The 10356-nt window shown below is 36.9% G+C and overlaps 1 non-coding gene across 1 annotated transcript; it reads right to left on the minus strand.

The window, feature by feature from the left end:
* Positions 1-1194: 1194 nt before the first annotated feature.
* Positions 1195-1266, minus strand: Trnaw-cca (transfer RNA tryptophan (anticodon CCA)). Its single transcript has one exon. It is a non-coding gene; the product is annotated as a tRNA-Trp (tRNA).
* Positions 1267-10356: the final 9090 nt, after the last annotated feature.

The following is a 10356-nucleotide window of genomic DNA, read 5'->3' on the forward strand; positions in this document are numbered from 1 at the left end:
TTATTTCGTGAATTATCATACTGTATACAAATATTGCTGTCTATAAATTATCTTGATAACGTTGAACATTAAGTTAATGGTATAATTGAGTAATACAAATGTTGGTATATATCGTACAATATGTTTTATTCACGTTGGTGACTTCCTCATTGAGTTGTCTCGACACTTATATATTTAAAAAACTACATCTTGTTTACTACATCTCATTTATTATAGAATGTGTTTATGTTCTGTAAAGTTTTGGGCCTTCGTATGTGCGTTGAAAAGTAAATTAAATATAAAGTAAATTAAATATAACAAATAACATTATCTATCAAATGCACGTCATGTGATAATGTTGTTGCGATACGACTGTAAATTGATACACCCTGCATTGGCGCCACCTCCTATCATTAGCGCCATCTCCTAAGCATTGGCTCCATCTCTTTTGGACAAATGCAAAATTATCTATTACGTCGGAAAGAAGCCAACATTTTTGTGCATGAAGCATCTAATGTATTTTGTAAGCAATCGTTTGGTGCCGTAAGCGATTTAATTTGGTGGCAATTTTCTCGTCAGAAAGGAAAATATCATCAAAATGCTTTCTAAAAATCCACCATGCCACAACTAATAAAGGTTCCCATGTTTTTAAATGGGTTGAAAATCTATGTTTCTATACTTTTTTGGATTAATTAATCTCCGCTGAATCGCACTACATCGCCCGATTAAAAAAAAAGGGAAATATGGTGAATTTTTTTTTATAACCCAATCACCCTGTAAAATTATCCATGAAATTTCAAAACAACCGGACCTGAGCGCCACCTCGGAAGTTGTATTGGCTTATTTATTAATGCATCTCAAAAAAAGATGGCGCGCGTGATTAACGGCCTTGTAAATGTAGAGGAGCGCGCCCACAAACTGTATTGATTTCGAGACTTGATTGTATAACTATTGTATTGTAAAATATTTCACACTGAACATGCATAATTGGTATATTGTTTACGCTATAATACACAGAATAAATAGTGAATTAGATAATCTGAGATAAAATTGTGTAGATTGCATGATTTATTTTCGTGCATTTTTTTCACTTAAACGATAATTTATTTGATTCATTCGGCCTGAAAGGCGGGACATCTATTCGAGAGTTTATTAGAAAATGACAAAGGTCGAGTAAGGTCAAAACCTGGGTAAGACGGCTACGCTAAAAAGGTTTGACCCTGACGTGATTCGAACACGCAACCTTCTGATCTGGAGTCAGACGCGCTACCGTTGCGCCACAGAGTCGTCATGTTATGTATCTTAAAACGGTTATAAATATTTGCTGCGAAGAGGGGCAACTTTTGTAAGTCTCTGCGCTTGCGATATATCGTGTTTAATATATCGTTCGTCGCCGCAACTGTCGCGCAAAATATCGTACGTCGCCGCGACTTTCGAGCTAAATTTCGTGCGTCGCCGCGACAAATATCGCGTATCGCTTCGTTTGTCGTGTCTAGCGTTCAAAGGGCGACGCACGACACACGAAGCGACGCACGAAATTTTGCGCCACAGTCGCGGCGACGCACGATGTTTGTACTGTTCAAATATCGCTGTAATAATATCGCCAGTAGCCCTTCTATATGTGATTTTTCGCCCTTTGAACACAACCGTCGCATCTTACGAATGCGATCGTCGCTCTTTATGAACGCGACCGTCGCCCTTTTATATGCGAGATATCGCACATGCACATAGAATACTTATCGAAAAGCAAAAACACGTCTCGAAGAAAGGTGCGTGTTTTTGCGGTAGGAAAAGTGCCCGGATGTTGGCAGACGATGAGGTTAACTATACTTGCTATGATTTTCTCAAACGTTTGCGTGGCGCATTGGTAGCACATTTGCTTACTACGGTCTCAGAAGACACGGGTTCGTATCCCGGCAACATCATATTTTTGTTCAACTTTTTGTTTTGCTATACAGACTAGTTAAGACTATTAAAAAAGTAAAAATTTGTAAGCAATCATAGTTAATGTCATTTGAAAAAAAGCTCAGATATGTGTAAAATTCCCTTAAAATCGGGGGTGGTAACGAAATTTTTAATATATTTTCATAGTTTCACAACTTGTGTTTTCTAGAGGTTATCATTCCAATCAATATCATTCAGCTAAAGCGTATCGAGGGGATAAGAAAACATCATTTCTGAATGTGTGCAAAAAATTCAACAATAAACGATTTCACTTCACATATGTATTCGATACCCGTTAAACCGATGTCAATATGGTTTATTTACAGTGTGTCTAACCACTCAAAGCCGGTAGTTCCATACACACCCACAATAACATTCAATACGGGAATGGTTACCTCGTATCGAGACGTCGCACCGGAAAGGGAGAGTACTCTATTGCAAAACGCATAAGGACAACTAAATTTATATGAATATGAATTACTGAACATGTTTTATATTAAACTAAACCTTATATTACACTGTTTAATAACTCCTTTTTACTTTTTAACATTTTTTGTTATATCGGTTATTCTTCTTTGGAGTCACATGTGCATATAAAGTACTGAATAATTCCATAAACACAACCGTTCGACATATCTCCAAATAAAGTTCGGCATATATGTAACTATTTACAAATTTCCTGAAATAAAAGTCCAATCGGGACGTTGTAGGGTGACATTCAGGGCTTTAAGAAACAGGGACCTGGACACCATGTTGCAACAAGCAATGTCATATACCAAAATGATCGGAACACCTTGAAGTTTATCAGACCAGCGGCATAAATTTGCATAAATCGTGACGAGCTGAGAAATCCAAGATGGCGGCCAAGATGGCCGCCATTTCTTTTATTATTGGGTAATGAGAAGAATATGGTCATATTTTTTTCACGTACATTTGATTCAATTAAATTGCTTGTGAATATTGTTCATGTCTTGAATACTCGAGAAAATAATGCATGAAGGTTGTCACTGAAGGTCAGCACCAAGGTCATATGTAAGGTCAAAGGTAACAAAATAATGGAAAATACCGTTCATTCCACGTATCTTTCTGTTTGTTTTAAATTAAGTTGATAATACTCAACCAGATTATATTTCAAACTGAACTTAAATAACTTCCCTCTAATACCATGAATAGATTTTGCAGTCACGTTGATACCGGTAAAATAATTTCCAATATTGCCAAAATGCATGCAGGTAAATGTGAAAAAAACCCAACAAAAACATGATAACCTGATAAGAGTTGACAAATATTGCATTCTGATTGAAAGTAGGGTCAATATACACTTTGACCCCCAAAAAATTGCTACAAAAGGTATTTGAACTGATCCTGGTAGGTTAGAAGGTCCTTTAAAACATATCAAAAGTTAACCACAATCGGACCACCGGATTTTTTTTTTCAAAATGGCCGCCAAGACCTATTAATGATCGCAACTATATAACTATCCAATTAAATTTGATGAATTTGGTGTCTATACCTAAGTTTCAAGGGGCAAAGAACACAAACTGATCATCTGACATTGTTTAAGTTAAATATAGTACACACAAATCCAACATGACGTCAAAAATGGCCACCATGATGGCCGCAATAACATATTTATGATCATAACTATGTAACTATCCACTCAAATTTGATGAATTTGATATCTATACCCAGGTTTCAGGGTGCAAAATACACATTTATATCATCAGACAAAGTGTAAGTTAATTATGTTTCACCGAAATCCATCACGGCGACAAAAATGGACGCCAAGATGGCCGCAAAATCCTATTAATGATCATTACTATGTTACTATCCACTCAAATTTGACGATTTTGGTGTCTATACATAGGTTTCAGGGGGGCAAAGAACACATAAAGATCAGACATTGTTTAAGTTTATTTTATTACACACAAATCCAACACAGCGTCCAAAATGGCCGCAAAAACCTATTTATGATCATAAAATATAAATATGTAACTATCCACTCAAATTTGTTGAATTTGGTGTCTATACGCAGGTTTCAGGGAGCAAAGAACACATTGTATATAATAAGACAAAATGTTAGCTAATTATGTAACACAGAAATCCAACACGGCGTCCAAAATGGCTATCAACACAATATGAAGGACCACACGTCCATAACTTGTTACTCAAACGTTATGGTTTTTATGTAAAACGCCATAGTTTAGGAGACAATGAACACTTTAATCCATTTGAGGTTATCTCTAAGCAGTTGAATACTCATAAAATCCAATTTATGACATTTGGAAGAGAGAATAAACTAGCATATGACTTCATGATAGGATCAGAATTTACTGACTTATGTAGACTTCATTTTTTATCGTTGCTGAAAATCATTGAAGATTAATTACAGCCTGATTATTATGAATCACATTTTGAGTGTTGAAAGGTCAAGGTCATCCTTTAAGGTCAAAGGTAAAAAAAAGCGGCGCAGAAGGAGACATAGTGTTCCCGACAAACACATTTCTTGTTTACACGAGCTTTGCTTTCACAATATGATTCACCTTTGTTTCATCGTCTCAGGTGCCTGTTATCTTTGTTATAATGACCGTCTTCGTAGCCATAGAACCCCAATGTCGCTTGTCCGTAATGCCTTTCTCTGAATCTACATAAGACTCGGCTATTGTGGTATATGAGCCGCCCTTCTCCATGGCCAACGACGTAGCAAAGTGCCACCATCATGCATCTGTTTCATGAATACAGTTCATCTCAGCCCCACATGATGTGTCTACTCTCAAAGTGCATGAGCGATCTTAGGCTAATCTGCTGTACAAAGTATGTTCTTGGCTTCAAAGAAAGCAGCAGGATGGGAGCTCAGTTCCTAAGACAATACGACTGCAAGGAAAGGATCTCCAAATTTTGACACCACCAGGAATCGCTGGAACAGAAGAGCAGGCAAAAGCACAGTCAGAAGCGATCTTAACAGCCAAGCTATTCCCAAGAGCTTTGGCTATGTATTTTCTCGTTACTTTATAAGACAAGGCCGACTTTCCTATGATATCTCTTATGATTGTTTTCCCAGCCGCCTCAATTGCATGAACATTTACATCTGACCCAGCCACTATCTCATTGACTATGTTTCTCAGAGTAGGGTTAGCTGTGTAGGGTGAGCAGGTTGTAATCTGTGTCTGCATTTTTCTCTAGATCAGAAGAATCCCCTTTGATGCACGCCTCAGTTGAGTCTTTGTATTGTGTAGTATAGGTCAGGTCTGTGAAATCCTGCATCGCACTGTTGTGCTCGGATGTTGCAGATAGGGTCCCAGGGGTTTGTGTTTCCTCGGTCAATTCACTGCCGCGAGTTAGACAACGTGTGTTCTATAAAAACATCATCAATGTTTGCTCAATGACAAGATCACGTCCTAGCCCAGCCTAGCACTGATGGCTCCTACGAACAACATGAAAACCAATACCGAACATTCGATAAACGTCCCGTTGCGTTTCCTCTATGTTGCTTATTTGCTGCATTTACATGAAGTTATAAGCAGATTGCAGGTTATGTACCCAGCTGCAGCAAACATGGATAGCAAATCGGGCACTGCCTGCTAATGCATCAGCCAACATCCAGTAGGATATGCTCTTATCAACACCATTGAATTGTTAATCATAGGCTGATAAATAAGCAATACTATGCTTGTCTTTGAGGTCTGGGCAAGTTCATGTTTCTTCTTCTCTGTAGCCCTCTCGAGTTTGATCAAAATCGCATAATATGTATCATCTGCTTGCGTCGGTTTTTCCCTAAGAAGGGAACAGTACAAATCCTTGGCATGATCCAGCAGTATCTGAATGTCTGGATCTTCCTGGGTCATTTCGGCTGTAAGCTGGCTGTGTTTGCACTTTTCAACAAGAAGATGGCCCCGTTACTCTGGACAGCATTTCATGTTACAATGTGCACAATTGCATTTTCTCCACAGACAGCCTCATGTATGTGTTTGAGACCGTTTTCTTCCATGAGGGATCCTTTGCCCCCCCCCCCCCCCCCCCCCCCCCTCAATTTTTTTTAAATTCTGAACAACCTTTTCAACTACTGTGTGGTGCATCAATGATGATTTCTGCAGCCTTCTAATACAAGAGTTGGTCAAACGTTCCAATGGTGTGAAGGTTGTGGCAAGGTTGCAAACTAAGGCTTATGTTGACAGAATGCACGATTTGTCCCCATTGTATCTATTAATCATAGGCAAGAACTTGACTTACAACAGTCCAGGGTACTGGCTTTTCTGATATAAGATACGCATCATTTCTTGCCAATTCAGTGTTGCATGAAGCTGAAAAATATCGATCCTCTTGTCAAAATCCAGAAATCACGGCAGTTCCAAACTATGGCGTTTCACATAACAAGCATCACGTCAAAAGTAATAGACCTGTGGTCCTACGTATTGTGTCGTTGGACACCATGTGAGATTTCTGTGTAACATAATACACTATAACTATGTCTGACAATCTTAATGTGTTCCTTGCCCCTCAAAACCTCGGCATAGACACCAAATCATCAAATGTGAGGGGATAGTTACATAGTTCTGATCATTAATGGGTTTTGGTGGCCATCTTGGCGGCCATTTGGTTGCCATGTTGGATTTGTGTGTTTTATAATAAACTTAAACAATGTCTGATGATCTTAATGTGTTTTTTTGCCCCTTGAAACCTATGTAAAGCCACAAACAAAATCAAATTTGAGTGGATATTTACATAGTTATGATCATTAATAGGATTTGGCGTCATCTTTGCGGCCATCTTGTCGGATATCTTGGCGGCCATTTTAGACGCGATGTTGGATTTGTGTGAACTATTGTAAACTTTAACATGTGTGGTGATCTTTATGTGTTATTTGCCCCTTAAAATCTAGGCATAGACACTAAATTCATAATATTTGAATTGATAATTACATAGTTATGATCATTAATCGGCTTTGGTGGCCATCTTGGCGGCAATTCTGGACGCCGTGTTGGATTTGTGTGTAATATTATAAATTTAAACACTGTCTGACGATCTTAACGTGTTCTTTGCCCCTTAAAACCTATGTATAGCAACAGGGGGTTTTCAGCACTGCCTGCGCCTCCGGAAAACGGAGGCACTACGAAAGCAAACGGACCTGATCCCAAACCGAAATTAAAAAAAAAAAATCCCAATTTCCAAAAAAAATACATATTTATTTTTTAAGTGTCTTATAACTTGTGTGACTAACCAGTGGTTTGTTTTGGTTAAAAATATCTGCTATAAGGTTTTAACTGTTCAGTTCTTATCTCAGAGTGTAACTGTAACTGAAAAACAAAAATGCAGTACTTGAATAAACGTTGAACATGTCCAATATTGCATCTGTTTATATAAAGAAGACAAAATAACAAATAAAAACAAATTCATTTGTTAAACCACTGAATTATTTAAGCATGATAAATTTTCAATTTTTCCCCAAATGAGCCGTTTCATCGAAGCAAAAATTCCCAAAATGGCCAATTTTGTCGATAAAAAATTCCCAGTTTGGTCAGACTCCTTTTACCAAAATAGGCAGAAAATCCCCTGAGCAATCAAAATAATCAAATTTGAGTGGATATTTGTATAGTTATGCTCATAAATAGGTTTTGGTGGCCATCTTGGCGGTCATCTTGGCGGCCATTTTAGAAGCGATGTTGGATTTGTGTGAACTATTGTAAACTTAAACATGTGTGATGATCTTTATGTGTTATTTGCCCCTTTAAACGTAGGTATAGACACCAAATTCATAATATTTGAGTGGATAGTTACATAGTTATGATCATTAATAGGTGGTCATCTTGGCGGCCATTGTTGACGCCATGTTAGATTTGTGTGTAATATAATAAACTTATACAATGTCTGATGATCTTAATGTGTTCTTTGTCCCTTTTAACCTATGTGTAGCCACGCAAATAATCAAATTTGAGGGGATATTTACATAGTTATGATCATTAATAAGTTTTGGCGGCCACTATTCAATGTAATAATCACATCGCCGTCATTTGAAGACATAACTTTCGTTTCCATGGGAACAAAATTGTTGTACCGTTTGCATAAACATAAAGTACAGTAAATGCCCTTCGGTTTGATACAAAATAACCTTGAATACCTTTTATATATTTTGCCAAAAAGTGAAAATATGTGTAAGATCGATAATGTTTCTGTTTTTTGACCTTTGAACTTTGATATGACCTTGAACTTGACCTTCGAAGATGACCTGAATGCATCACATTTTGAAGTACTTCTAATATAACAATTTCCACCAGTAGATTAATTTGTTTCATTTTTATATCAAAACGTATCCCTATGTTTTGATTACTATTCAGTACAAAACAGAAATGGCGGCCATCTTGGCGGCCATCTTGGATATCTTAGCTCGCCACCATTTATGCCAATTTATGCCGGTGGCTTAGTAAACCTCAGGCTATCACGCTCATGTTGGTATATGACTCAGCTTGTTGCAATATGGTGTCCACGTTACCCCTTGAAAAATTCTGAGCTGAAAGTCACCCAACCAACGGGGTATTACCACCGAACATGTAAATCACCTGATGCGATGTGCGGGTACAGTTCTTATGCTAGATTTTTTCATGCAACATTTATTTGAGAACCGGAAAAAAGTCAAAGTATTTTTGCAAAAGAAATAAATTAATGAGACTGCTGTGTTTACAATAGCGCCGTCGTCTGCTTCACTTTGAAATTTATGTGGAGTCTAATGAAAAGACCAATGAAATATTTAATATGGATACATTGTATTATTTTAGTGGAAGTAAAACTTTAATATGAGGATATACGTGATGTTTCTCATTTTGGTTGTGTTTGCATTTCTTTTAAAGCGTATTAATATAAATGAACAAAATACTCGGAGCGCATGCGTATGACGCATCACGAGAGCCTCGTTCTTAATATAAACCAAATAAACGATACCAGTAGACGCTCGATTTGAGCGAACCGTGCGATATTTCCAAACTTTTTAACCAAATGTTCGCAAACTTAGTGAAGTGTTTTAACTTGGTGAAACTCGTCGTATTGGATGTTGTGATAACATACTTTTCAATGTATTAATTAATCGGGTACGTTACATGAACTTGAGATAGTTGTAAAGAAGAAATAATTGTCTTGTTTCTTGCAAGAGACTGGCGATTTTTAATGGTTTTAATATCGTTGAAATTTGTGACGGCAAACATTTACCTTGCGATTTGGGGCGGCAAGAGAGGCGGGTAAAATTATAGTATTTTGATATTAATCTGCAAAATAATGTTGCATATTATTTGAAATTCTTTTAATCGTTTGAATATAGATTAAACACTTCAAAACGTGTGCTAAAAAAAACAGCGTCCATGTAATCATTTGCGCAATTTACGTTGTCGGTAAATAAATCAACAACAAAAACAACATCAAAGAACAACAACGAAATTTTTCTTTTTGCTTAAATGAAATGAAACAATCGTAACAGTATAATGAGAAGTAAATAAACAAAACAGGAAAAACTAAGATATAACTTTACATTCGCTTCCGAAAAAACGTCGTTTTGTCTCTGGAATAAAAAAATGATGCAATGATAACGGTAATTACAACTTAGTACAAAGATCTCAAAGGAGCCTGTTATGTTCGAGAGAAATATTTATTTCATCACTTCAACAAAAACAAACAACTCACAGATCTGTAGGGACCATTTTTCTCCAAATTTAATTCAGAGCATACATAAACGTCCAGCCAATCAGAAATAACATTTGAAATTTGCTTGCTCGCAATTTACCAAGCTCCCTTGATACTTGTTTCTGATTATCCGATTGATATAGGGTGATTTGCAATATTTCATCATGTCTTGTTTACATAATAATATTTGTACTTATACTATTTTTTTCGGTTGATAGCCCTTGAGATTTTCATTCAGTGAACTGTTACTTTTAATTAACTCTTCAGACGAAACTTCCCTGTATCTTTACAATAGACTTTAATCCGTTAGCTTTTGATTATGACATTTTGTTTTTGCGAGTTTGCTGATTTAAATGGCGCAAACACGAAATCCTCTAGAACGACAAATACACGTGCAAAAAAGTTCATGAAGGCATTGTTGTTCTTTGCTTTGTCAAGGTCCTGTGGCCCAATGGATAAGGCGCCTCTACGGATCAGGAGATTGCAGGTTCGAGTCTGCCAGGATCGGATCTATCTTTTGCAAAAAAAAAACATTAAAAAGATAAGCGGCGTCGGCGTCGATGATCGTCATTAAACTCAAAGAGTTATGACAATGTGCGGATATATTCTGTATATTTCTAAGCCGCATTTATTTCGCATAAATTTCATCAGAACGAACGCCAACCGAATACATAGAGAATAATAGGTTAGTGTTGATTATAGATCAGGTTTATCATGCGAGGCTTAGAAAACAAAAAGCACGAGCTTGGCGAGTTGCTTTTTCGTTTT

This window comes from Dreissena polymorpha, chromosome 14 (genome assembly GCF_020536995.1).
Source record: "Dreissena polymorpha isolate Duluth1 chromosome 14, UMN_Dpol_1.0, whole genome shotgun sequence".
Classification (NCBI taxonomy): domain Eukaryota; kingdom Metazoa; phylum Mollusca; class Bivalvia; order Myida; family Dreissenidae; genus Dreissena; species Dreissena polymorpha.